Consider the following 26,053-nt stretch of genomic DNA (forward strand, 5'->3'; position numbering starts at 1 on the left):
ACCAAAACATGCTCCTACAATATCAATTCCAAGCAGCAAACCGTTAATGGCACAGGTGGTGTAATAGCCCTGAAAAGGTGGATTGAGAAGGTGGAATCAGTGTTCGAAATATGTGAATGCCCCGAGGAATTGAAAGTGAAGTTTGTCGCGTGCACCTTTGTTGACCAGGCTCTCACCTGGTGGAATGGACATATAGAGGCCATGACTCTCCCTGTAGCCAACTCAATGCCATGGACAGATCTGAAGGAAATGTTGATGGCTAAGTACTGCCCTCGTGGCGAAATTCAAAAGATGGAGAAAGAGTTATAGGATCTCACCATCCGAAACTCGGATATAGATGCATACATATCAAAGTTTAGTGAGCTGTCATTATTGTGCCCTGGAATGATTAAGTCTGAAGGAAAGAAAATCGAACGATTCGTCTGGGGATTCACCTCCCCGATCCAAGGAAATGTGATCACTGCTAAACTTGAAACTTTCGACGGTGCCAAGAGATTGGACAAGAAGCTGTACGACCACAACAACAAAAAGGGCGAGAAGCCAGCGGAAATCGAGGGCAAGAAAGAGAATGACAACAAGAAAGGAAAGAACAACAAGAGAAAAGGGCGACAAGGCTCGGAATCGGCAAGGAAGAAACAAACGGTGACGGTCAATGCTGCAACCACTCAAGTACCTTTCACACCACATGCTCCAGCCTCAGCTAATCCAAGTGCTCCTAGGCAGTATTCTGGGAATCTCCCAAAGTGCAACAAGTGCAACTACCACCATAACGGCGAATGCAGGGAAATGAATCGCACCAGTTGCAATCGGAAGGTTCACACTGCAAAGTATTGCAGGACCTATCCTCCCCAGAATCAACCACAAGGAAACAACAACAACAACAACAACAGCAACCGCAAAAACAATAAATAGTCGCACCAACAACAACAACAACAATAACACGGGATCAATCCCCACTTGCTACAGATGTGGAAGGACAGGGCATATCCGTCGGAATTGCCCCAACACCAACAACTTTGGGAACGCAGGAACAGGAAGGGTGCTAGTTATGGGTCATGGAGAAGCAGTTCAGGATCTCACTGTTGTTACTGGTACGTTTCTCCTAAACCACACTTATGCATGCATCCTATTTGACACCAAGGCAGAACAGAGTTTTATGAGCAATAAATTCAAACACTTGTTAAATCAACAACCACAGAAGCTTAATGAAACCTTCACGGTGGAAATGGCTAATGGGAAGACATAATCCACTGGGGAAATCTATATCGGATGTACCCTAGCCTTAAATCACCACGTCTTTCAAATAAACTTAATGCATGTTTACATTAGGAGTTTTGATGTGATTATTGGCATGGATTGGTTAAGCCCCCACCATGCTGAAATTATGTGTCACGAGAAGGCCGTTAGCCTTCATCTCCCAAATCGCGAAACCCTAGTTGTTTACGGGGATAAACCCAGCACAAACCTTCGTCCTATCTCGTGTATTAAAGCGCAGAAGCACCTACAAAAGAAGGACTTGACGTTCCTGGCTCACATAGTAGACAAATCCAAGAAAGAGGCCAACATTCAAGACATTCCAGTAGCTTGTGAATTCCCAGATGTCTTTCCTGATGATCTTCTAGGGATACCCCCAGAAAGGCAAGTCGAGTTTTGAATTGACGTTGAACCAGGAGCTACCCCCATCGCCAAATCGCCCTATAGATTGGCTCCTACGGAGATGTAAGAGTTGTCCAACCAACTCAGTGAGCTTCTGGATAAAGGATTCATCCGACCCAGTTTCTCACCTTGGGGAGCCCCAGTTCTCTTTGTTAAGAAAAAAGACGGTACATTCAGGATGTGTATCGACTATAGAGAACTTAACAAGCTTACTGTCAAAAACCGATATCCACTTCCACGAATCGACGACCTATTCGACCAGCTCCAAGGAGCTAGTCACTTCTCAAAGATAGATCTACGATCTGGATACCACCAACTCAAGGTCCGGGAGGAGGATATTCCAAAAACCGCCTTTCGAACTCGTTACGGACATTATGAATTTGTCGTAATGCCCTTCGGTCTAACGAATTCTCCTGCCGCATTTATGGACCTAATGAATCGAATCTGCCAACCTTTTCTTGATAATTTCGTAATCTTTTTCATCGATGATATCCTAGTATATTCCCGAAGTGAAGAAGAACACGGCCAACATCTTCGACAAATCCTGGAAACCCTGCGAACCGAAAAGTTGTACGCAAAACTCTCCAAGTGCGAGTTTTGGCTCCGAAGCGTGAACTTTTTGGGACATGTTGTTAGTTAGGAAGGAATTCATGTGGATCCTTCTAAAATCCAAGTTATCGAAGGATGGGCAATCCCAACAACACCCACAGAAATTCGCCAATTTCTGGGTCTCGCAGGCTATTACAGGAGATTCATCCAGAACTTCTCTAAGACGGCCAAACCGCTTACCATGCTTACGCAAAAGGGCGTACCCTTCGTATGGACGGACAAGCTGGAAGCAGCGTTTCGATCTATGAAGCAAGCACTATGCAGTGCGCCGGTGCTATCACTACCCAAAAGGAACGAATGACTTTATCGTCTACTGTGATGCGTCAAATCAAAGTTTAGGTTGTGTACTCATGCAGCGTGGAAAGGTGATAGCTTACGCGTCCTGGTAGCTAAAGACGCACAAAGTGAATTATACGACCCACGATCTGGAGCTGGGAGCAGTGGTCTTCGCCCTGAAGATTTGAAGACACTACCTGTACGGTACCAAGTGCACTATCTTCACTGACCACAAGAGTCTTCAGCACATCTTGAATCAAAAGGAGCTAAACATGAGGCAACGAAGATGGGTCGGACTGCTAAATGACTACGAGTGCGAAATTAAGTACCATCCAAGCAAGGCTAACGTGGTAGCCGATGCCTTGAGTCAGAAAGAATACTCAAGTCGTCGTGTGAAAACTCTCTCGATAACCATCCAATCACACCTAACCTCACAAATCAGAACAGTCCAGTCAGATGCCATGAAGGCGGAAAACAAAACAAATGAAGCGCTACGTGGAATGGAGAAGAACTTGGAGGTGAAGGAAGATGGAGCATACTACTTCATGAACCGCATATGGGTCCTAAACTTGGGGGATTCAGAGAGGTAGTCATGAACGAAGCTCACAAGACGCGATACTCCATCCATCCGGGTTCAGACAAAATGTACTTGGATGTTAAGCAACATTATTGGTGGCCAAATATGAAGGCAGAGATTACCACTTACGTGAGCAAGTGCCTCACTTGTGCTAAAGTAAAGGTGGAATATCAGAAGCCCTTTGGATTACTACAGCAACCAGTAATTCCCGAGTGGAAATGGGAAAGGATCACCATGGATTTTGTGACCAAACTACCCAAGTCGATGGACGGTTTGGACACGATCTGGGTAATAGTTGATAGACTAACAAAATCCGCCCATTTCCTACCAATAAAAGAATCATACAAGATGGAGCGCCTAACAAGAATCTACATCAAGGAAATCGTGAGACTCCACGGAGTACCGGTATCTATCATCTCATATAGAGATAGTAGATTTACTTCACGCTTTTGGCAATTGCTTCAAAAAGCTATGGGAACACAACTCGATATGAGCACTGCCTACCACCCACAAACGGATGGTCAAAGCGAGCGAACCATTCAAACACTAGAAGATATGCTCCGAGCGTGTGTAATAGACTTTGGAAGATCATGGGATACCCACTTGCCTTTGATCGAGTTCTCGTATAACAACAGTTATCACTCGAGTATCAAAGTTGCTCCTTTCGAAGCATTATACGGGCACAAGTGTAGATCACCGTTGTGCTGGGCTGAGGTAGGAGACACCCGGCTAGCGAGAGAGAAAACGCCAAACAACGCCTTAACGGGACCGGAGATCATACGCGAGACGACCGAGAAGATAATTCAGACCAGAGCATGACTGCAATCGTCACGAAACAGACAAAAGAGCTACGCCGATAAACGACGAAAGCCCTTGGAATTCAAAGTTGGAAATAGGGTGTTACTAAAGGCTCTCCTTTGAAAGGAGTGATTCGTTTTGGGAAGCGGGACAAACTGAACCCTTGATACATTGGACCCTTCAAGATTCTTGCCCGAATCGGTCCAGTGGCTTATAGATTGCAACTACCCGCCGAGCTCAGCAGTGTACACCCTGTGTTCCACGTCTCCAACTTGAAGAAGTGCTTATCCGACGAGACTCTCATCATTCTATTAGAGGAAATTGAAATCAATGAGAACCTTATGTTCATCGAAGAGTCGGTTGAAATCATGGACCGAGAGGTAAAGCGTACCAAACAGAACCGCATTCTGATTGTGAAAGTTCGATGGAATGTGAGACGCGGACCAGAATTCACATGGAAACGCGAATATCAAATGAAGCAGAAGTACCCCCATCTATTCTCGCATTCTCAAATCTAGTTTTCAAAAGAATTTCGGGACAAAATTCCCTCTAACGGGGGGATGATGTCACAACTAGAAATTTTGGTGCCTTATAACTACAACACTTATAACAACTGTGAATCAATAACATGAAAGCATGCATGATTCTTATTCTATAACAACAAAACTTCATCAAATACTTCATTCTAGCCCTACAAATGGTCAACAAAGAATTGGAAACCTTTGAAATCCCAATTTGAGTTCATTTTGGACTAGGATTTCCTTATTGGGCCTAATGGACTAATAAACTTCCAAATTATCCATCTTGAATCTAGAACTCTCTAATGGGCCCTAAATGGACCCATATACATGAAACATAATATTTTGGGCCTTAATGGATCACAACCAAATTAATTTAGCCCTATTAGGTCATAAAAATTACACTTTGATTTATTTGGGCCCAAACATCACCCAAAGTGAGTCATAATATGGGCTAAGCACTCAAGACCCAATTCTTTCTCTTTTCCCTCTCCACTCTCGGCCCAAGCCCACAAAGAGGAAGAGTTGACTTTGTGTGTGTGTCACCTCATTTTTACATAATGGTTATCCATGCAACTCTCATATTTCCATGCACCTATCTCATCAACCATCTCTCTTCTTCTCTCTTTCTTCTTTTCGGCTGAACACAACACACATACTCACAAAAATTCACTCCATTCTCTCAAACTCTCTCAAGGAAACTCTGTCTGTCCATTCCTCTCCAAATTTTCGAGATCTAGGAAGCTTTCAAAGAGATTATTCCACAAAATTGATCATCTAAGGTAAATTCATACTTGGATCTATGACCTAGACTCTTTGTTTTATCAAAAACCTCTTTCTAATCCATACAAAATCATGATCACCCTCTTAGAAATCATCTAAGTTCGAGATCTTCCAAGGAAGGTTGCTAAAGCCGAGAAATAGCATCAAACTTCTTCTATTCTTCTTCAAAACCGAAATTACAACTCAAGGTGAGCTTCATACCCCTCTCCTTGCGGTTTTCATATGTTTTATGGGGGAGGATACAAGAAAATTTGTAGATCTATGTGTATATCTATGCTATGTGTGATTTTATACATGTATGTGTGTGATTTTATGTGTTTTTGTGACAAATATGTAACCAAAAGGGGTGTTAATTCGAGATCTATGACATGAGAAAGGAAACAAACATAATCTAAGTTATCTTACACTAAAAAAGTCAAGAAAAATAGCTTATAAGGTTATGAGGAACATATTCTAACATAAAACCCATTTTAGGGCTTAAATTGTCAAAAATACAAAACTTGAGTTAAAAACTATAAATTCATGGTTTCTTGAGGGTCAAAGGAGTCAAAACAGTTTCTATAATCATTTTTCTGAATATTGTAATTTTCAAAGGACTTGAAATGCAAAAATTTAGCTTAATGGGCTAAATTTGGGCTTTTCGGCCCAATAAGCCCATAATTGCGAAATTTGAAGTTTTAAGGGGCTGAATTGTAACATTCTACAAAACAGGGGATAAGAAGTGAAATAAAACTATTTCAAAGGTCAAAAATGCTTTTTAATTCCAAAAAGGATAAAAATGTAAACTTTTTATATTTTGGGCCAAAACTGTAAAAGATGCGAAATTTAGGGTTCTAACCGAGAAACTCCATTCTGGAAGGGCTAAAGCTGTTACAAAATAAATGTTGGGTCAAAAATGTCTTTTCAATAAGTTTATGATTCAAAAGTGTCAAGAAAATGTTTTAAGGGCTAAAAATGAAATTCTTTTATATAAAGGGCTAAAAGTGTTATTTTTGTAAAAGACAGGTAGTGAAAAGGTCAAATCATACTCTTAAACAAATTAATTTATTAAGACAAAATACAACATACTCGACTAACGATAAAACGGAAAACGAATACACCTTCAATACCAAATATCGTTATAAATGAATTGATTCGGTCTTGAATCAATACAAAACAACAATCGTTAAATCAAAACTCTCCAATAGATATGTGATGACTAAGATGAATAAACCTACAAACTTTGGGCTTATGAGTTTCAAAATCATGCTTGTTGGGCCTTGCAAGCCCACCAACATGATCTTTGGGCCCAAAGGGATAACACTTATATGTTATTGGGCCTTCAATGACCCAATATTTTATAAAAGGACTTTCAATAGCTTTTATGTGCTAGTGGGCCAAAGTGTCCCGTTAGAAAAGTTAGTAAGGTCACAGTAATCAAATGCGAGTTGGACCATCGTGTCTTTCGCATCCACGACAGCCTAAGGTACTTACGATAGTAGTGGGACATAATACTCTCCTTCTCTTCGTTCGCTAAGGTTTACGAGAAATCAAATTAGACAAAATTAGGACGATATACAATGTGGATTATTCAATATTCATTCGTTAAGATAATACAAAAATCAGTAATCACGAATACATTTCAATATCGGAAAACATCGGGTTTTCCGGGGAATTCAGTACTACTCGCTCGAAATCTTATAACTATAATACAAAATACCCCTCATATATATATGTTTTTGAAATTATTCATGCATCAACTTATGGATCTCATGCTTTGATAAACAAAAGTCTTTTCAGAAAATATCGGATTTTCTGGGTTTTACGAACTACACAAATCATTTTATCACAACACTGCTTATGAGCTCACCAACATTTCATATGTTGACATTTTTCCAAAATAACTTGTATTCTCAGGTAACAGGTAAGCGGAAGAGTATTATGAAGTAATGTTAGATGTTATATTGTTAAAAACACTCAAACTAGTTATGTAATGAATGTATAATGTTAAAACAATGTACTTGATGTGAACAATTCCAGTTGTAATATATTGATGCATGGTGACGTGTATGTTATGATTCATGTATATTCATTATGATGGTAATCAATTAAAGTCACGTGAGCCCTCAGACGTTTCCGCCTTCTGGTTCGGGGGTGTGATAGTACCGGAGGGTATGCTGGGCGTACTAGGCTCAGAGTAGAAACCCTAATTTAGGGTGTGACCCTATATAAAGGATATGATGGCCTCATTCCTGGCCACCATTTCCAGACACCAAACCCTCCTAACCCTAAATCTTCGTTCTTATAGCTTGTGAGTGCATTGGAGAGCTTGTGAGGAGAATCTTGTGTTCTTGAAGTAGAGAAGGAGCTTTGGAGAAGAAGGAGGAGAGTCTATGCTTTTGGATCTGAGCTTAGTTGTGTGGAAAGCTTCACTCAGATGTATAAAGCTTCATGCTTTCTCATTCTTTTGGTTTGTGTAATTAGATGGTGTATTTTAGGGTTTTGTCCTAAAAGATGGAGACTTTATGAGATAATAAGCTCCAAAGACCTGGATCTATCCCCTTTTAGTGTATTTTGTGGAGTAGAGTCATAAAAATCCAATCTTGGACGTTAGAAATAAGCCATGCATGAGATATAAGCTTCATGAGGCAAAAGAATAGATGTTTTGAGTGTTTGTGACCTAATCAGCCATGCAAAGGCCTAAAGTCACTAACTTTATGGATTAAGAGATGTGGGAAAGTCCAAATTTGTGATATGAGTCAATGTCTTAACTAATTAAGACCAAAAATGTGAGAAGAGTAAAACTGGGGCGTACGCTGGACGTAATCCCAATACGCGTAGCGTAGGGGTCAAGCATCCCCGATGTCTGCATGGCAGTCGAGTACGCCCATCATAGAGGATTGGTAGTTTACATTGTTACATGATTCTCACGGAATAACATTATCCACACGTCTGTACAATAGTTGTCAATCCACATTTGATCTTTTATATATATATATATATATATATATATATATATATATATATATATATATATATATATATATATATATATAGAGAGAGAGAGAGAGAGAGATATGAGGGTTTAATTAAGAAAAAAAAGGTTGAGAATGAGAGAATCATTCTCATCCACACATTTATATTGCCGCAAAACACTTAGGCGTACCGGTAGAAATAGATAACGGATACACGTGTGTTTACCAACCAAACATGTTTCTTTAAACTATGTTAATCATTACCTTAATATACCCAAAAACATATATTTTTTTTTTCGAAAGCTATTTTTATCGAAAAACTATTTTAAATATATCAAAATTCATAATTTTTTATTCTTTATAAATAGACATCCATATTGATATAGTTTTAAGATAAAATAAAAAAAATATTTTTTTTAGAGTTTCAGCTCTCGTTATTCATAAGTGAATAAAATTCATCAGATTTTTATTGTAGTACATTCATTATTCACTTATGAATAAAACATATGCTTAATTTTTTTTATAGTTTGGGTATCGTTGTTCATATATAAATATAACACGTAATAAAGTTTTCTTACTTAAAATATATTTTTTACATCATCTTTCATCATATATTATATTTATATATGAATAAAATGTGTATTAGTTGTCGTCATATTTTATATTCGTATATGAATAAAACATTTATAAGATTTTTATTACGGTTAATTTGTTATTCATATATGAATAAGTAGTATAAATGATACTTCAACTGTAAAAAAAAAAAAATATTTTTTTTTATTCATAAGTAAATAACGAATGTTCTATAGTAAAAATCTGATACATTTTTATTTATTTATGAAGAACGATAGCTGAAACTATAAAAAAAAAAAAAAATTAATTTATCTTAAAACTATATCAATATGAATGTCTATTTATAGAGAATAAAAAATTATGAATTTTGATATATTTAAAATCATTTTTCGATAAAAATAGCTCCTTAATAATTAAAAAAACGAAAAAACACTATGTTTTTATATATATATATATTAAGGTAATGATAAACATGTTTTGTTGGAAAGCACATGTGTACCATGGAGGCTTTTACGGCAAAAATAAATAAATGGCTGAGAATGATTCCTTCATTTATTTTCTCAATTGAACTTACTTATTAGGAATGACAACGGGGTAGGTTCGGGGTGGGACATGGTTTTCCAAACCCGCCCCGATAATTTCGGGTATCTTATCGGGGCGCCCCATTGAGTTTCGGGTTTTTCCGTCGGGTTTCGGGTATCTTATCGTGTTTATAATAATTTATAACAAAATCTTTATTCTGTTTTGGGGTACCCCGATGTCTTATAAAAAATACATGTTCTAGACTTCCTTTTAAATTAAAAATATGATGCATCACTTTAATAAAATAAATCTAACGTTATATTAAAAATTAATTTATTTAAGTTTAGTATAATACGTAAAAACATAAATAGTGGTTACTAACTAAAAAGAATATTTGATTTAAGTTTAGTGTAATACGTCAAAACATAAAAAATGATCATTCAAATCAAATATTTAAAAGTTAAAAAGATTGTCCACAATAAGTATTTTATTTTTGAATGCGTGCAATTAACATCAAAAGGATTTGTGTGTGTGTGTGTGTGTGTGTGTGTGTATATATATATATATATATATATATATATATATATATATATATATATATATATATATAATCGGGGCGGGGCGAGTCAGGACGAGAAGAACCCACTCTCTGCCTCGAACTCGATAAAAAAACCCGATAACGACCCATTATCTGACCCGAAATGATTGGGTTTCAGGTTTCCCCGTCGGATTCGGGTTTTTTTACCATCCCTATTACCTATATATATATATATATATATATATATATATATATATATATATATATATATATATATATATATATATATATATATATATATATAGTTAGGTTATTTTGTTTTCACTATCTATTGTGTGTATGTATGATTGATTCTGGACCAATCATTTTAATTATTTTAAGAAAGTAATTAATGCATATTAAATGTTGAAGATATAATGAATATTAATTACATCTTCAACATTTAATATGCATTAATTACTTTTTTAAAGTAACTAAAATGATTGGTTCAAAATCAATCATACATGCACATAATAGATAGTGAAAACATTTGAACCTAACTCTCTATTTCTGTATATATATATATATATATATATATATATATATATATATATATATATATATATATAATGATGAAAATAAATTATTAATAAAAAAAAAAAGAAACAAAAAAAAAGAAGAGTACATCTATTTGAACGGTAAATATTTGTTTAAATGAAAGAGAAGAAAGGCAGAAAGTAACCAGCGAAGTACGTGGCGCATAGGTCTCGGACTAATAACAAAATACAAAAAAACAATCCCACAACAGCATATTCTACGAATGTTCTCCTCATCATCCTTCCTTTTCGAAAAGCATCAACACTCGTATCATGCAAAAAGTATAAGAAAATTGGTCAATAATTTTATTTTAAAATTTTAAAAAAAAAAAAAAAAAGACAAAAAAAAAAAAAGACAAAAGCCAAAATAGATTATAAACTTAATTTACTTATATTTCATTACTTTGGACATATACACGGGTCAGACAGCTAAGGTAATAAACTAAAATCATGTGAAATATAAGTGAGTAAATTTCGATACGCGTATGGTCGAATATTATGTAAATCGGTGTTTATGTAATTCTTAAAATATTTTACCGTTAATGACATATAATGTAATTCGAGTTAATTAATTCAAAATTATTAACTTAAATTTGAATTTTAGTTAAAAATATCGTTTGTAATTAATTAGAATATTTCAAAATCTAGTATTAAAATAAAAAATTAAGTAATTTTTATTTTAATAAAAGATTAAGTAATTTTCATCATCAAAAAGTTGTATGTAAAGTTCGTTTTTATAAGCTTTCGACTTTCGCAATCAGAAAGCATATAATCCCACTAATACAACATTAGTGATCAGGAAAGCATACTTCATGCCTAGCCTAGATAATACTCAATAAACTATTTAGAATTATACAAATTAAAAAAGGAATAACCATACAAAAACCGAAACCGACAGAGATCAATCACTGGTTGTTCTTTTTTTTCCTCCTTTCATCAATTAGGAACACCAATCCCATTGACGGTATATGATTTTTTAAATTAAAGACATTAACCCTTTATTCTTAGAATGGTCGAAGTTATTCAAATTAACTAATTCAAAGGTGAATGAATATACGCGAAGATTTGTTTGCGTGAAAAGTCACGTCACCAATATATTCGTTCTTTTCCAAAAGAATTTAAAGAAACCATCCTTCAAGTGACGAGTCTTTTACTATCTATTAAGGTGATGGATATGAGTCATATTTTTCACACCGTATTGTGTTATCTTCACACCATTTCATATTTTGCTACACAACAGACACCATTTTAATTTCTATGTGATTGTTTGGGGGAATGAATAGATAGTTGAAAGTCCAAGTGGTTAGGGCATATTTCTTTCTCTCACTTGCGATGCCCGATGGTGCATCCTCCAATAACTACCACGATGTGTTGCACTAAGGCAGTGTTCCTGTGTGGATCATGACGTGGAGGGAGACCACCTTAGCCTTGTCCAAGACGTTTAGGACTCATACCTACCAACCTTATCAACATATATCATTTTTGTATATACCGGTATCAATATTATTAGTATCTTTTAGAGTGTGATTGAAATTTGGTGATCCAAATAAAGAAATTTATGACGAAGTATATAAGCCTGAATGACGATTTCAGAGGGATGCGTGTTTGAAGTAGGTTGAAGGTCCGTTTTGTTAATATGGATTATATTTATATGGGCTTGGCGTAATAGATGTCATAGTTTTTCGATTATGCGTATTTATAACTAGATTTTCCTATGTATCATTTTCGAAACAGTTGAGTAATCAAAGAGATATATATGATTCATGTATGTGAACGTGTAACATCCACTTTCGGGACATTTCTTATTTTGGGATTTCGGGCCGTAATGTGATCAAGTAAAGGTCTTGGGCTTCAAGGGAATAAAGTTTAGACCCTATCGAATATTGATAATGTTTGTTAAGTGATTAAAGCCCTCAAATTGTTCTTTGAAGAAAATAATGAAATGGCAAATGTGATATTTTGTGCTTCTTAATGATTTCAGTTCTGTATGTTTTTAGTCAAAAGTAATTAGATAGAATTGTGGGGCTCGTCAATACCTTCATATGGATATAAAGATCGCCGAAATGGAGTTGAAGCGAAGAAGTTATGATTGTTTGAAGTTGGAATGGATTTGAATGAAACCCCGTCTTCATGGGGTGGAGAGCAGCTGAACAGGTCTCCACGACATGGTAATCACCACGGAGCAATGAAGTGTTTTCCACATAGCGGAAGCTAGGCAGACCCAAGCCTATGATTTTTAGGGTTTTCAATGTATTTAAAGGTAGGGCATTTTCTCAGACTCCGTCACATCTTTAACTCCTTGAGAGCAACCCTAGCCTTCCTTTTCATGTTTTGAGCTCTTCATCTCTCCTTGAACCTCTTTTGGGTGCTTTTGGTGGTGATTTTATGAAGCTTGAAGATCAAGATAGTTCTTTTGGTTGCAAGGACAGTTGTTTCAAGTTTGGATCTATCAAAATCACTCAATTTTATGGACTATTGTGAGTATAAAGTTCATATCTTGCTCTTAAGTTCTTTAGGTCTTGTCATTTGTGTTTTTTTGGTACTTTTGGTCATTTTTATGGGTGATTTTGGAGTTGAGTGAACTCCAACATCTTTTGATCAGTTTGGAATGTTTATTGGACCATATGGACTAGGAAAGTTATGATTTTTTGTCTTCCCTTTAAGCCATGCAAGTTATCTTTGTCCTTTAGGTTATTTTGGTGTATTAAAGTTTAGATCTTGAAAGTTTGTGGCATCATTATTGATAAAGTTGGAAACTTTATTCTTCTAAACATCATGTTGATTTAGATCTAAAGGTTGGAGACTTGGACTTAATGGATTAAGTTGAGAAAGATGCATTCTTGGTCCCTTTGAGACCTAAAGTTTAGATCTTGGTTGTTTGGACCATTCTAATGAATAAAGTTGGAAACTTTATCTATTATGAAGCTATTAGATATCATATCTAAAAATTTGGAAGCTTGTGTTTAAGAGTTAAGTGTAACCCATTAAGTTGTTGGGACCAGTTCCCATAGCATGGCATGTTACTCGCCACAATGTGCAGGCTAGTGTTACAACAATTGTTTTGTCGTGTAACTGCCACAACGTGGAGGTCAGCCGGGGTTGACTTTGATTGATAACTATGACCATTGACTTTTTGATCAATTTGACTTTTGGTCAAACTATGAGAGGTGTTGAGCTGTAGTATGAGGTTTAGCTTGTGATTGGTTTAGGAGGTTCATGTGGCTGATTCTGTGGGACCTTGAGTAGTGGATTTTAGCACTTTGTTCAGGTGGGTCTTCTTACTGTATTACCTATATCATAGTGTATGCATGCCAGGCCAGCTGGTTCGTATTTGCTGATTGTTATTATATGTGTATCTGAGTTGTTGATAATTCTAGGATTGTTGATAGTCCGCAGGGTTGATGATAACCCATAAGGTTTTTAATAACCCACATGGCTACTATGATCCTATGGGACGGTTGATAGTCCCAAGGTCGTTGATAACTATAGTTGTTTATATTGTTGTGTTGTATGTGATATTTAGGACTACTAATAGTCCTTAGGAATGTTGATAGTCCTCAGGTTGCTGATAACCCATAACTGATTATTATGATGTGATGTATGTGACATTTTTGGGAACTCACTAAGCTTTATGCTTACCGTTGTGGATTAAATGTTTTTCAGGTGCTTATCGGATTGTAAAGGTGGGACTGTACACACATATCAACAGTTTTATGATTCGAGATTCCACATTGTCTTCCTTATAACTTTGATTTTTGAATTATGGTTTATGAACAATTGGTTTGACTTGAATGTAACTTTATAAAATTGGTTGTTTATTCTATTTAAAAATGAAAAGTATATTCTAGAATTTGGGACGTTACAGAACGTAGGTCACATCGATCGAAACACGCTAATTCTCTTTGTTGTTTTCCTTGTTTTTCGATTGCTTTCTCAACAAGTGGGATCAAAGCGAAATTTATTTGTATGGATACATTTGTTAATTGAATAGATGGCATCTTACAAGCTCTTTTTGGAGAAGTTCAATGGATCAAATGAGCCAAGGCGTCGAAGGTGGAATGAAGACTCTTATGGTTCAATATGGAGGTGTTACGACATTGGAAGCAGATGCGAAACTGTTGAAGTAGACAACATATGCAAAGAGGGATATGCTGGCAAAAGCAAATAACACAATTATGTTATGTATGATTCGTGAATTATTATGGAGGTTGTTGAACAAAGAAATTCTACTGAGATATGCAATAAAGTTATGATATGTATCATAATAACTCTATCACAAATCAGTTGTATCAAAAGCAACATTTTTATACCCTCCAGATAACAAAAATTACTTATGTAAATGATCATTTAAACAATTTAAATGTTATTATTATTGATCTATAAGGTGTCAAAGTTAAATTTAAAGATGAGGATCGTACCCTTATTTTCTTGTGCTCTATACCAAATTCATAAAAGGATTTCGTTGATACCAAGTTATATGGTAGAAAAAACAATTTATGTTTAATGACGTGTAGGATGATTTTTTGTATGAGATACTAAAACATATGGTTTCTAGTTCAGGTTTGTCTTTAGTTGTAACACCCGGTTTCCAGATCGGATCGATTTAAGGTTTCGAGGAGTCAAAGGCTTGGTTTTTGGGTAAAACCAAGGTCCATGACATGACCATAGATAGGTCACGACATGAGTACTGATCAAATGAAATTCTGATTTAAATTGAGATCACGCCGTAAGAAATAGGAGCTCACGACGTGAGATGCACTGCAGCCCAATCCCATGATCTTTTTGGGTTTCCTTCATATTTAAACCCCATAAACTTCATTTTAGGGATCGTAAACAGCCTTCTTCGTCCCTAAGCTCAGTAAAACCCTAACCCTAGCCTCTCCTTGTGATTCTTCAGCTTTTGGTGGAGTTTTGGTGGTTTGAAGAAGAAGAGATCACCATTAAAGAATCGATTCAGCTTGGAAGTTCCATTTACAACCTCTAGCAACACCTATGGACCATTATACGTAACCAAGATCCAAGCTTTTTGTTTCCTTGTTTCTAGATCTAAGGTTTTATGCATGTTTATCCTTGGCTTTAAGAGTTAGAGTGTTGGGACTCCATAAAGTTAGCAATTTTATGGGTCCTTAGGGTCCCTTAGTGATTATATGTTATGGATCTGAAGTTTGGATGATGTTTAAGTTCATGCTTGAGTTTTGATCTCCTTTTTCTTCATGAATTCCCTAGTTTGAGCTCACGTATTTTTATTGGACATACAATACCTTAAAGAATTGATTTTTATGATCCTTAGAGTGTTAGGAAGTCTCCTAGAAAAGATGGAGTATTGGCTTAATAGATTAAGAAGTTTTTAGATCAAAATGGCATTCCGACCGATCTCACGACGTGAGGATATGCCTATCACGTCATGAGGATTATGAGACTCGACTATTTTGTCATGCAGTGGCTCACAACGTGAGCCATAGATGGTCACGTCATAAGGGGTTGTTGACTGTTGAAGGCACCAATGCCAGCCCACTAGTTTTGGTTATCATTTATTAGAAGGATGCCCTAAGGGTTGTATATAGCCACATATGATAAACGTATTATCAAAGCATTTCCAAAGAAATGTATTTTTATTTAAAACATCGGGATGTCATCGTCAATGCAGAAACATAATCATAAACAGACCTTACATTCATTTACACTAATGATTTACATCTCTTTTAATCTCTCAGTGTAATGTATCTTCACATCGATACCTGTGATTCAAATAAACTGAGTGGGTCAGGTTGGGAAACCTAGGTTGGGAAACCTGGTGAGTACATAGGGTTTTCAACCCATGATAATATAATTATTATGTTTAATCATCAAACAATTAACCTAACTTCCCATCCCATTATGTTCTTTATTCTTAAGGATCTACCCTAAGAATCATCTATTCTTACTTCATTCATTCCTAAGGATTGTCCTAAGGAATAGGTACGAATTCCATCGCTACCAGGATCTATTCAATAGGAACTAAGTTCATAGCTGCCAAGGTTTTTAGAGTACATCCAGTGAACACATCGTTCACAACACCTATAGGTTGCGATCCTGCTAGCGTTCCGCTGGACTGTCTAGAATAGTATGTGGTCTTCATCTATACTCTGCTAGATGACTGGATCATCTTTAAGGTCAAGGCTTCTCATCATCTTTCACCTCTCATCGTCTATATCATCTTTCATCTCTCATCTTTCATCTACCCATCTTTACCCAATATATTTATAGGTATAAAAATACATATATAGTTTAAATGAAGTAAAACGTGTATAAATCGTTCATCCAACATAGATATCAGGAACACAGATAATTGTCACATATAGAACGTAATTTATATTAAATACTTCATATCTATGTGTAATATGAAAATAACTATGCACTCACTTGTTAAAGTGATGACTCATAATTCGGGCAGCGCTTCGCTTCTAATAATTGTCTTTTCCGTTGACGAAACCTAGTATTATTATCACTAGATTTTAGTCTAATATTTATTGCGATTAATTATTAGTCTAGATTCATCATTAACTCAAAGTCTACGTCATGATCTATCAAGTAAGGATCAGCCAGACAGGACAGTTTGGAGGCAGGACCATTTCGACATATAGCTTTTCTGAAATCCAACAACCAAACCCAACATGAACATTCTAGACATCTCTCCCATTAGTAGATCAATCAGTATAACAACTTTGAATCACTGATAAATCTTGTTTATAGGTTCATAATAACGGTACTGAACTTAAACGTAACTTATACTTGAAGTAAGGTAAGCATAACTCATAGTCATGCTTCAAAATATTTGTAACGCCCCGATTCTCAGGTATTGCTTAAATAAGATTTATTGGGTTAAGCTCTACTCGACGAGTTGGTTGACCTACTCGTCGAGTAGCAGCGGGGTGGGATCGTGTGTTATGTGACCTACTCGACGAGTCCATGCTGGGACTCAGCGAGTAGGAGCTGGCAGTGGAAACCCTAAATCCCGGGGTTTACACCCCTATCTAAAGGAGCCTTAGCCTCCTTTGGCCTTTTTACAGTCTTTGAGAGCCCCTTAAAACCCTAATTCGTGTGTACGTGCCTTGGTGTGGTGTTGGAGCTTGGAAAAGAGGATCTTGGAGGAAGAAAGCTAAGAGTGCAAGGGAAATTGAAGCAAGGAAGGAGTGGGAAGCAGGATTTACCTCAGCTAGCATCCTTTGGAGGTATCAAAGTGCCATTCTTACTTCCCTTTTTCCCTTTTGTTGAGTTTCTAGGGCTTTTTATGGATTTTTCAAGTGGGTATGATGAGCTATGGGCTAGATTTGAAGTTGTAACTTTAGATCTGGACCCTCCTTGGATTCTAGAAGCATAAAGTCACAGTCTTGGTTGTGATTAAGGTCCCTCTTGAGCATGAAGTTCCATTAAGAACTTAGAATAGACATTTAGAGCCTTTATAGTCATGCATGCACGTAAAGTTTGCAACTTTACGTGATAAGCATGCCCTAGAAGCTTGGATCTATGAGTTGGAGTCGTTGCATGGCTCAAAATATGTCTGTATGGAGAAAAAGGACTGAATGGACTCGGCGAGTCGCAAAGTGACTCGGCGAGTCACATGAAGATGGTCGTGAACTCGACGAGTCGGATGAACAACTCGGTGAGTCCGATGAAGATCGTCATAAGACTCGACGAGTTGAAGAACAACTCGGCAAGTTAAATGAGTTTTCTCTGAGATATGTATGAGTGTGTATCCATCGAGTTGCAAGGAGGTAACTCGTCGGGTGAACTTAAGTTTGATTGAGAATCAAAGAAACTCGACGAGTCACTTCGATGACTCGGCGAGTTGGAATGTACTTCATGGAACTCAACGAGTAGCCAAGGGTACTCGGCGAGTTAAGGTCAACATGGACTGTTGACCTTGACTGAGGACTTTGACTTTGACCAGGGATTGACTGGTGGGTTATGGAGTACCTTATAAGGTTAAGGACTTATGAGTATGTTGTACTATGATAATAGGTGGTAGAGCCTGTGTCAAGTGATCCAAGAGTTGGAGTTTACCTTTCGTGTCGACATCTGCGAGGTGAGTTATCCTCACTATATCGATAGGGTCTACGGCACCAAGGCCGACCCTTTAGTTGTTATTGTTATGGTATGATACATGTAGTCATGATCTGTTAGATCAGAATCAGGGTAGACAGTATGTTATGCTCTTATGATCTGTAGGGATTGGTCTGTTAGTAACCTACTAGGTCGGTACTCTAGTCACAGGAGAATTCTATTATCGATGATTAGTGTGACAGATATGTTTGATGTTTGTATATGCTTGTATATGATAATATGCGCACATGGTTATTTGCTTGTGGTTGGGTTGAGGCGGTCCTGCTTTGTGCTGAAGGCCAATATACCCTATGAGCGGTCCGGGGAGACTGTAGGCCCACGTGGCGGACCAGTTGTGCCGAAGGCTTAGGATAGATTTAGACAGACTGTAGGCCCGGTAGGGCGGTCCATTCAGGCCGATGGCCCAGTATTCATGTTGATTGATTGATTAGTTATTACTGATATGGTATTGTCAGTAGGGTATTGGTATTTTGGGGGTAGCTCACTAAGCCCTCGGGCTTATAGTTTTCAGTTTATTGTTTTAGGTACTTCAGGAGATCATGGAAAGGAAAAGGCGTGACCGTACCGCTCCTCATCCTTTTGTTATGATTTTTGGGACACTCTGATGGAAAATGATTTGAAAACATTTTGTAAACAATGCTATTTGGTTTTTATTTATGATTGAAAAGTTTAAATGTGGCGTAAAATTATGGATGTTACAATATTAATATAAAACAAGATTATATTTTAACTTGAAAAATAACCATGACTCTTATTAGGGTTCCAGAAATAAACCTAACAAACAAACATAACGCAAGTTTACAAATACTCAATTCCATAAGAAATGCTAAAACCTTGAAACTCAATAAATTTGTAAACTTTTCAACTTGAATATAAATAAAAAAATATGTTATAAATTTTATAACAATAAAGCATAACTAAATCTAAGAAAAGAACCAAAATGGAAACTCAATTCATATTATGTAAATGCTCAAAACGAGCTATAAACACTTTTCATGCTTGCCAAGTTCTTAACATAAAGTAACTAGCTTAACTCTTTCTTACAAACATTCATATTTATATGCAAAAAATTAAAATTTTATTTATAGAAAATAATAGATTTAGCCATATATACCAAGATACAAGTCCACATGTAATCACCTTAATAATTATGTTGTCTATCTACACAAATTCACTTGTTCATTACTTTTGATCATTGAGTTGATCTTTATTTATTTCATCTTCAATTCCTATAGAATTGACAGTCACTTAATTATTCAACTTACTATCACATAACTTATGCATATATCATGTCTATACCCACAGTATGTAACCAACACCTTATTTTACAATTAACTTAATTGTTTTCTTTTTTGTTTATCAACACTGTGGTTATGATCATAAACCTTTCCTACTATTCTTGTAAGTTCTATGAGCTCATATATCACATATCAATTTATTTTAACATTTGTATTGTTGTCCCATTATTTCGTCATATTTTTGTTTAATCACCAAATCTTGCAATCCATGAATTAATTACTAAGTAATCAAGCTCATTACATGCTATTTATTGTGGAAAACATGTTTATGCTGATGTTTTTATATATAACCACTTAAAAGGTTTAAATTTATATCCTAATTTTTCAACTCAACTAAAAAACAATAGGCAATCTACCTAGTGACGTAGTAGTAAAGAAGAGTAAGTAAGAGTCGAACACTAGGAACATAATTCTAATTAAGAAAATAATGTTAATAATTAAACTAAAAGAAAACTTAAAATAGCAGTTTTTTATTTGATTTTACAAGTTCATGAAAACTTACATTAAATAACTAAATACTTCAAACTAAAGCAAACAACTAGAAAACGATTTTCAATCAGGAGAAAGGGATACTTCCGTTTAGCTTTGAATCCCCTCTTTTTCTATGGTCAATTTCAAATAATGGATTAATTTCAATTGGATACTAAATAAAAGTCACTAATTATCATGATCAGACTAACTAGCATATATCAATTTATGAACCTTAACTACAATTATCATGCAAATTAAGAACACTAAATTGATTTAAGAGCTATTTGGGCTATGAATGAACAAATTTAAGTATTATCTATCCATGATCAAGATTAGACAATCAAACAATTATTATGATCAAATAATTCTTCTTTAACATAATTAAGCAACTAACTCTACCCCTTATACTAGGGTATGATCAACCTACATCTCTAGCAATTTAATGAGCATAAACAACTAAGTAAATAAGTTCATGCAATCAATGGCCACTTGACTACAAAAAAATTGATGAAAAATAATAAACATAGGAACTTTAACATGCTAAGTTGGTGATCTATCAAACATAAGCTAAATCCAACTTTAGTAATGCATAAAATAGAAATTAACACATAGTACTAGGGTTATCTAATCTAAACAAAAGTAAAGGGTTATTAGCCCATGATTACAACAGAAAAACACTTAATCAAAGAGTACGCAAAATTAGACATGATAAAACCTATGCAAATCAAATGATTAATTGTAGATATTTACTCCAATCTCTCTAATACTCTTCCTGCAATCGAAATCTAATCTCGAATGGTTTCTTAGAGAGTTTTAGTGGCTTTTTCTCGAAGATCCTTACAGCTCTCTATGCATGCATGCCGGATTCTAACCTAAAAACTGATATTTATACTTGCCAAATTATCGCTTCCACATCGTGGCCAGATAGTTGTCACACCGTGGAATCCATTATAAACGCGTATGCCGCAAGTTATCAACAAATCACTGGTGAACCATTTATGTTGCCACGTTGTGGACCAGAGTTTACCACGTCGTAGAATCTTCACTATGCAACTCTTATCCTCTATTCTCTTCTTTATGCATGATTTATCATCCAAGTTTCTAGCTTCTTCCAGTTTTGGTCCTTTTCTGCGAGGCTATCCTTCTTTGGATACAAGATAGAATTTATACTAATAAGTACTCAATCTTTGTATTTTAACCAAAATATAGCTCAAATGTATTGAAATAACACACACACACACACACATATATATATATATATATATATATATATATATATATATAGCGCTAGGTTATAATGTGGATGGACAACTATTGCGTGTACGTGTGGATAATGCTATTTTATGAAAATTACTAAGAGAATATGTTGTTTAGTAATGTGAATACATTCAATCTCACAGAACTATTGTTATTTTAATGAATTCTCACCAATTCTAATTCATTTTTGTTCTCATTCATTGTTTTTTATTTATTTTAATTCTTACATAATACGTCTCAATAAACATCCTGATAACATTATGATAGAATGAGAATAATTAAAAAACACTACAAGAAAAAGACCCTTTTACGACGCGCAAACCACGACACTCATTGATTTATGTTACACAAAAGAGAGTGACATTAAAAAAGAGTCGTCTCTTCAAAAAATTTAAGGATTTAGGTCATGCATTATTGTGTGCCCTTAAATTAGTGTCTAAACAAAAAAAAACACGGAGGGCACATGTGTGTCATCTAAGGATGTCGCTTTATAAATTTTAATGGAACGCGCGTTCCATCCTTTAATAGCAGGGGGAAATGAAATACTAAAAAATTAAAAACCCCGCTTTTCTTCCATCTTTTAGGGTTTCCATGTAAACCCTAGACCTCATTTTCAGGTTTCGTTCTGTGATCAATTTGTTGCTGTTCGGGAAGGAATAACGAATTCATCCTCTCCATCAGCCGACAACCTTCACTCTCTGCTTCTCCTTTCTCTGTAAACCCTAGACCTCATTATGCGGCTATAACTCTTCCTCCCTTTCGTATTTTTGGAGTTTGGCAGCGATATAGTGGTCAACGATGTCAATTATCCTCTTTTATCTACCATTTTCTCCCTCTGAGACATGAAATACACGCCATCCCAAAATTGGAAGAACTAGGGCTTTTGTGCGCTGGATCTCACAGGAAACAGGTTTTCCTCGTCCCCACCCTCACCCATCCAAATTCCTTCTTCTTCAAATGATTATATGTTCTCACCTCTCAACCGTACCTGAATGGATATCTCTGTCTCTCTTGTATCTATTCTCCCAATATCTCTCGTGCTTTCCTATTTACAGCTGGAGTTTGAGAGCGAAAAGAAAAAAGAAAAGATGTGCCGTTTCTTCCTCTGGTTCGATCACAACCCTTCTTCTCCTTTCTTATTATTTTTTTTTTCGATTTGCAGGTGAGGGTGTGAGGTGGCGTTCAAAGGTTGTCAAGGGGTTGTGAGGAGATGATGGCTGGTGATTGTTCGGTAACGGAGAAATAAGGGTGTGTTTGTGTGACTGATTAACAAATTTTAGCAAACTCCAAGTGCAGAAGCCCTAAAATTTTAAGAAACTTTCAAATGGAAAAAGGGAGAAAAGAAAAGAACAATGTATAGAGAATAAGGAAAAAGAAACGGAGAAATAACTAAATCCATCTTCGATCCCAACCAGATGTATGTAAGATTTTCTACACTTTTTATTTTTTGTCCCAATGTTGGCTGGACTGTCTGATTTAACATCTAACTCGAGACCAAGAAAAGCAAGCAACAACGAGCACAAATCATATCCATAGAGAGACGGCGCACAATCAGTGAATGCTGCGAATCTCATATCTTCCTGGAGTCCTCTTCCAGTAACAACAACAAAGATCTGCTTTCGCGTTGTTACTGATCTTAGCCTGCTCTGTTTGAATAGTGAGTTTATCAGATTTTCTAGGACTTGTATTCATCCCGATTGTCACTGATTTGAGATTTTATCGAGAATTTAAACTGATTCAAAAGATGTATTTTCGTTTTAGCATGTGAGTGCAGAAGAACTTCAATCGCACTCATAAATCTTGTTGTCTTCTCAGGCTTTCGAGATGCCGATCTCAGGTACCTCTTTTGATTTTTGAGATGCCGGGATTGTTTATATCAAATCCTCTAACATTTGATGTTGTTGGCTGTAATACATGGACATAACTAGGGTAGCTCAATCCGTCCAGATCCACAACTTTTTTGATCTGGTTGTCTAATAGATTAAACTATTATCCTTTTTCATTGGTTAATTGTTTTGACTTTGTGAAAAGCTGATTCTTGCTACCATTCTTTCTCTCTTCTTAACCTTATAAAATCAAGGGACATATTATATCCCTTTCTCCATGCCTGATTGGCTTATTTTATTTGATTCATATCTTTTGTCTGTTGCACTTTCGTAAGGGTTTTTTTAGTCTTCTTTACTTACTCTATTTCCGTTGAGGTTTTGTATTGTTTCTTTTTTCAGACTAAGAAAGTTTTACCTACTTAATTTGGTAAATCGAAACAATATTGATTAAATGTCATTGAAGATGTGAAATGAGTTTGTTGGATAACTTGCTCTAGGTTACTCGAGTTTACATGAAACTAATATGACAATGTAATAATATCAAACTAACACAATGGAACCATGGTTGTGTTTATTCCTGTATCTCTCTCTGTCTCTCTCTCTCTCTCTGTATAATTGATCTAATAAGATCACCTCACTCTTTTCTTATGAAAAAATTTATCATCTCTCTATAGTCTATGTCTATATACATAAGACATGACACAACACAATGGCATTGCTCTGTGTCTAGTGTGCATTGAGTGGACTGATGTCAATTGGATAAAATTGTAATCTTTTTTGTCTCGTGTAACAAACACATCCTTAATTATGGAAGTTCTCATTTTACCATTTGGATTTTTTTTCCAATTTTGGGTTTATATTTTTGTAATGGTGAGTGGATGCCTTGTTTCCTTGGCTAATCGGTTTTCTTATTTGTAATTGTAGGACTGCGTGAGAAGCATAAACAAGAACTCGAGAATATGACATTAATAGCACAACCTTTCAAAACATTGAAGCTTTTTATAGTGGCTGTTCTTCAGTATATAACAAGATCACTGGTATACCTTCTGACACATGTTGTCTGGCTTATGCTTTTTGTCACACTCACAGTTGCAGCTGGACTCTTGTTTCTGTCTGTGGATGGTCCTCATGGAAAGGTACTTCTTATTGCCTATTACTTACATTAGGCCATTACAACTACATATTTCTGCAGTTTTATTTGAAATAATGATGTATATGAGTTCTCTCAAATGAAATCTTCTATTGATCACGAGATCATCCATAAAACCGAGTAAATACCATTTTTTGGTCTCTATTTATTGATCTTTATTAGTTTTTTTTCCAAGAAAAGCATAAAATCAAACCAAAACCCAAAATCAATTGTACATTGATCTTCAATAGGTATTCTGTTTGTTAACAAATTCTTTGCCTATGATTCATCGTACTCAAAGTTCCTTCAAATTATCGATGAGGTTGTAAGTTCCTTGGTTTTCATGATTATATGTTACATATTAATATATAATGATGAATATGTGATACATGTGTTCTTGTAGCATGTTGAAGAGCTTCTTGAATATGCAAGGTTTGGACTGTGGTGGGTAGCTCTTGGTGTTGCATCTTCCATTGGTCTTGGTGAGCTCAATCAACTTTATCCCCATTATCATTTATTATTATTATAATAATAGTTCAATAGCTAATTTAATAAAAAAAATAATACTTCTTTAGTGGCTAAATCAATAAAATGGTGAAAGTACAAGTGTTGTTCTATATTTTTCCCTTTAGATAATTATATTCTTGCATTTTCATTTATTATGTTCTTTTTTGGAAACCAAAGTTTTTGAAGTTTTGTTAAGTTGTATTTGTAATTAATTGATCATGGTCTGGGCTGCACACTTTTGTTCTATATCTTGGTCCCCACATTGCTTTCTTCACAATAAAAGCAATGTAGTGTGGTCGGGTGGATCTTAAAAGTGTTGTTTATGATACAATAAAGTTAAACAGAGGCCCTACATGGCTTCAAAAGGATTGTTCAGAGTTTGGGCCTCCATTGTTTTTTTATCCTCTCAAGGTGTTCAGGTTCCATTTAGCAGCATTTTGCCTCAAGTACAAGTATAAGCTATTCTTTGGGGCCTTGGAACTGCATTAGGAGAGCTACCTCCATATTTCATTTCTAGAGCAGGTTTCTTATACTTATTCTTATTATTATTATTTTTTTTCCTTTTCGTATATTGCTATTCCCTTCTCAAATTGCTTTTTTTCCTCATTAAGTGATACACTGATAAAGTGCTATCTAGATAAATGATGTTTGTGAAAACATGACAGAAAATTATTTGAATATTGTTTTAAAAATGACAAAAAATGTACAATTTTTTGCAGCAAGTATCTCGGGTGATAAAATGGATGTGACAGAAGAACTGGATGCTTCCTCATCAGAGAATAATGGAGTTGCTTCAAACTTAAATCACATGAAGCGTTGGTTCCTTTCACATGCTCAATATTTAAAACACAACTCCTTTACAAAATTTGAGTCATAGTTTTTTAATAATAGTGTTATTGTGTTGATTTAACAAAAGTGTTGGTGGGTTGATTGGTATTTTTATGCATATTTGATTAAATTAATTGATCAGGGTAAGTATCTCTATATATGCTGGAATCAGGGGAGGAATGGAATTCTTCATTCCATTGGAATGGAAAGAAAACATTTTGTTTTATCTAATTCAACGGAATGGGGAAAACCCTA

The 26,053-nt window shown here is 35.6% G+C and overlaps 1 pseudogene; it reads left to right on the plus strand.

Annotated features, from left to right (window-relative positions):
* Positions 1-384: 384 nt before the first annotated feature.
* Positions 385-25,847, plus strand: LOC145076394 (vacuole membrane protein KMS1-like; annotated as a pseudogene).
* Positions 25,848-26,053: the final 206 nt, after the last annotated feature.

The sequence above is a fragment of the Lactuca serriola genome, chromosome 9 (genome assembly GCF_051521515.1).
Source record: "Lactuca serriola cultivar US96UC23 chromosome 9, Lser_US96UC23_V15, whole genome shotgun sequence".
In the NCBI taxonomy this organism is placed as follows: domain Eukaryota; kingdom Viridiplantae; phylum Streptophyta; class Magnoliopsida; order Asterales; family Asteraceae; genus Lactuca; species Lactuca serriola.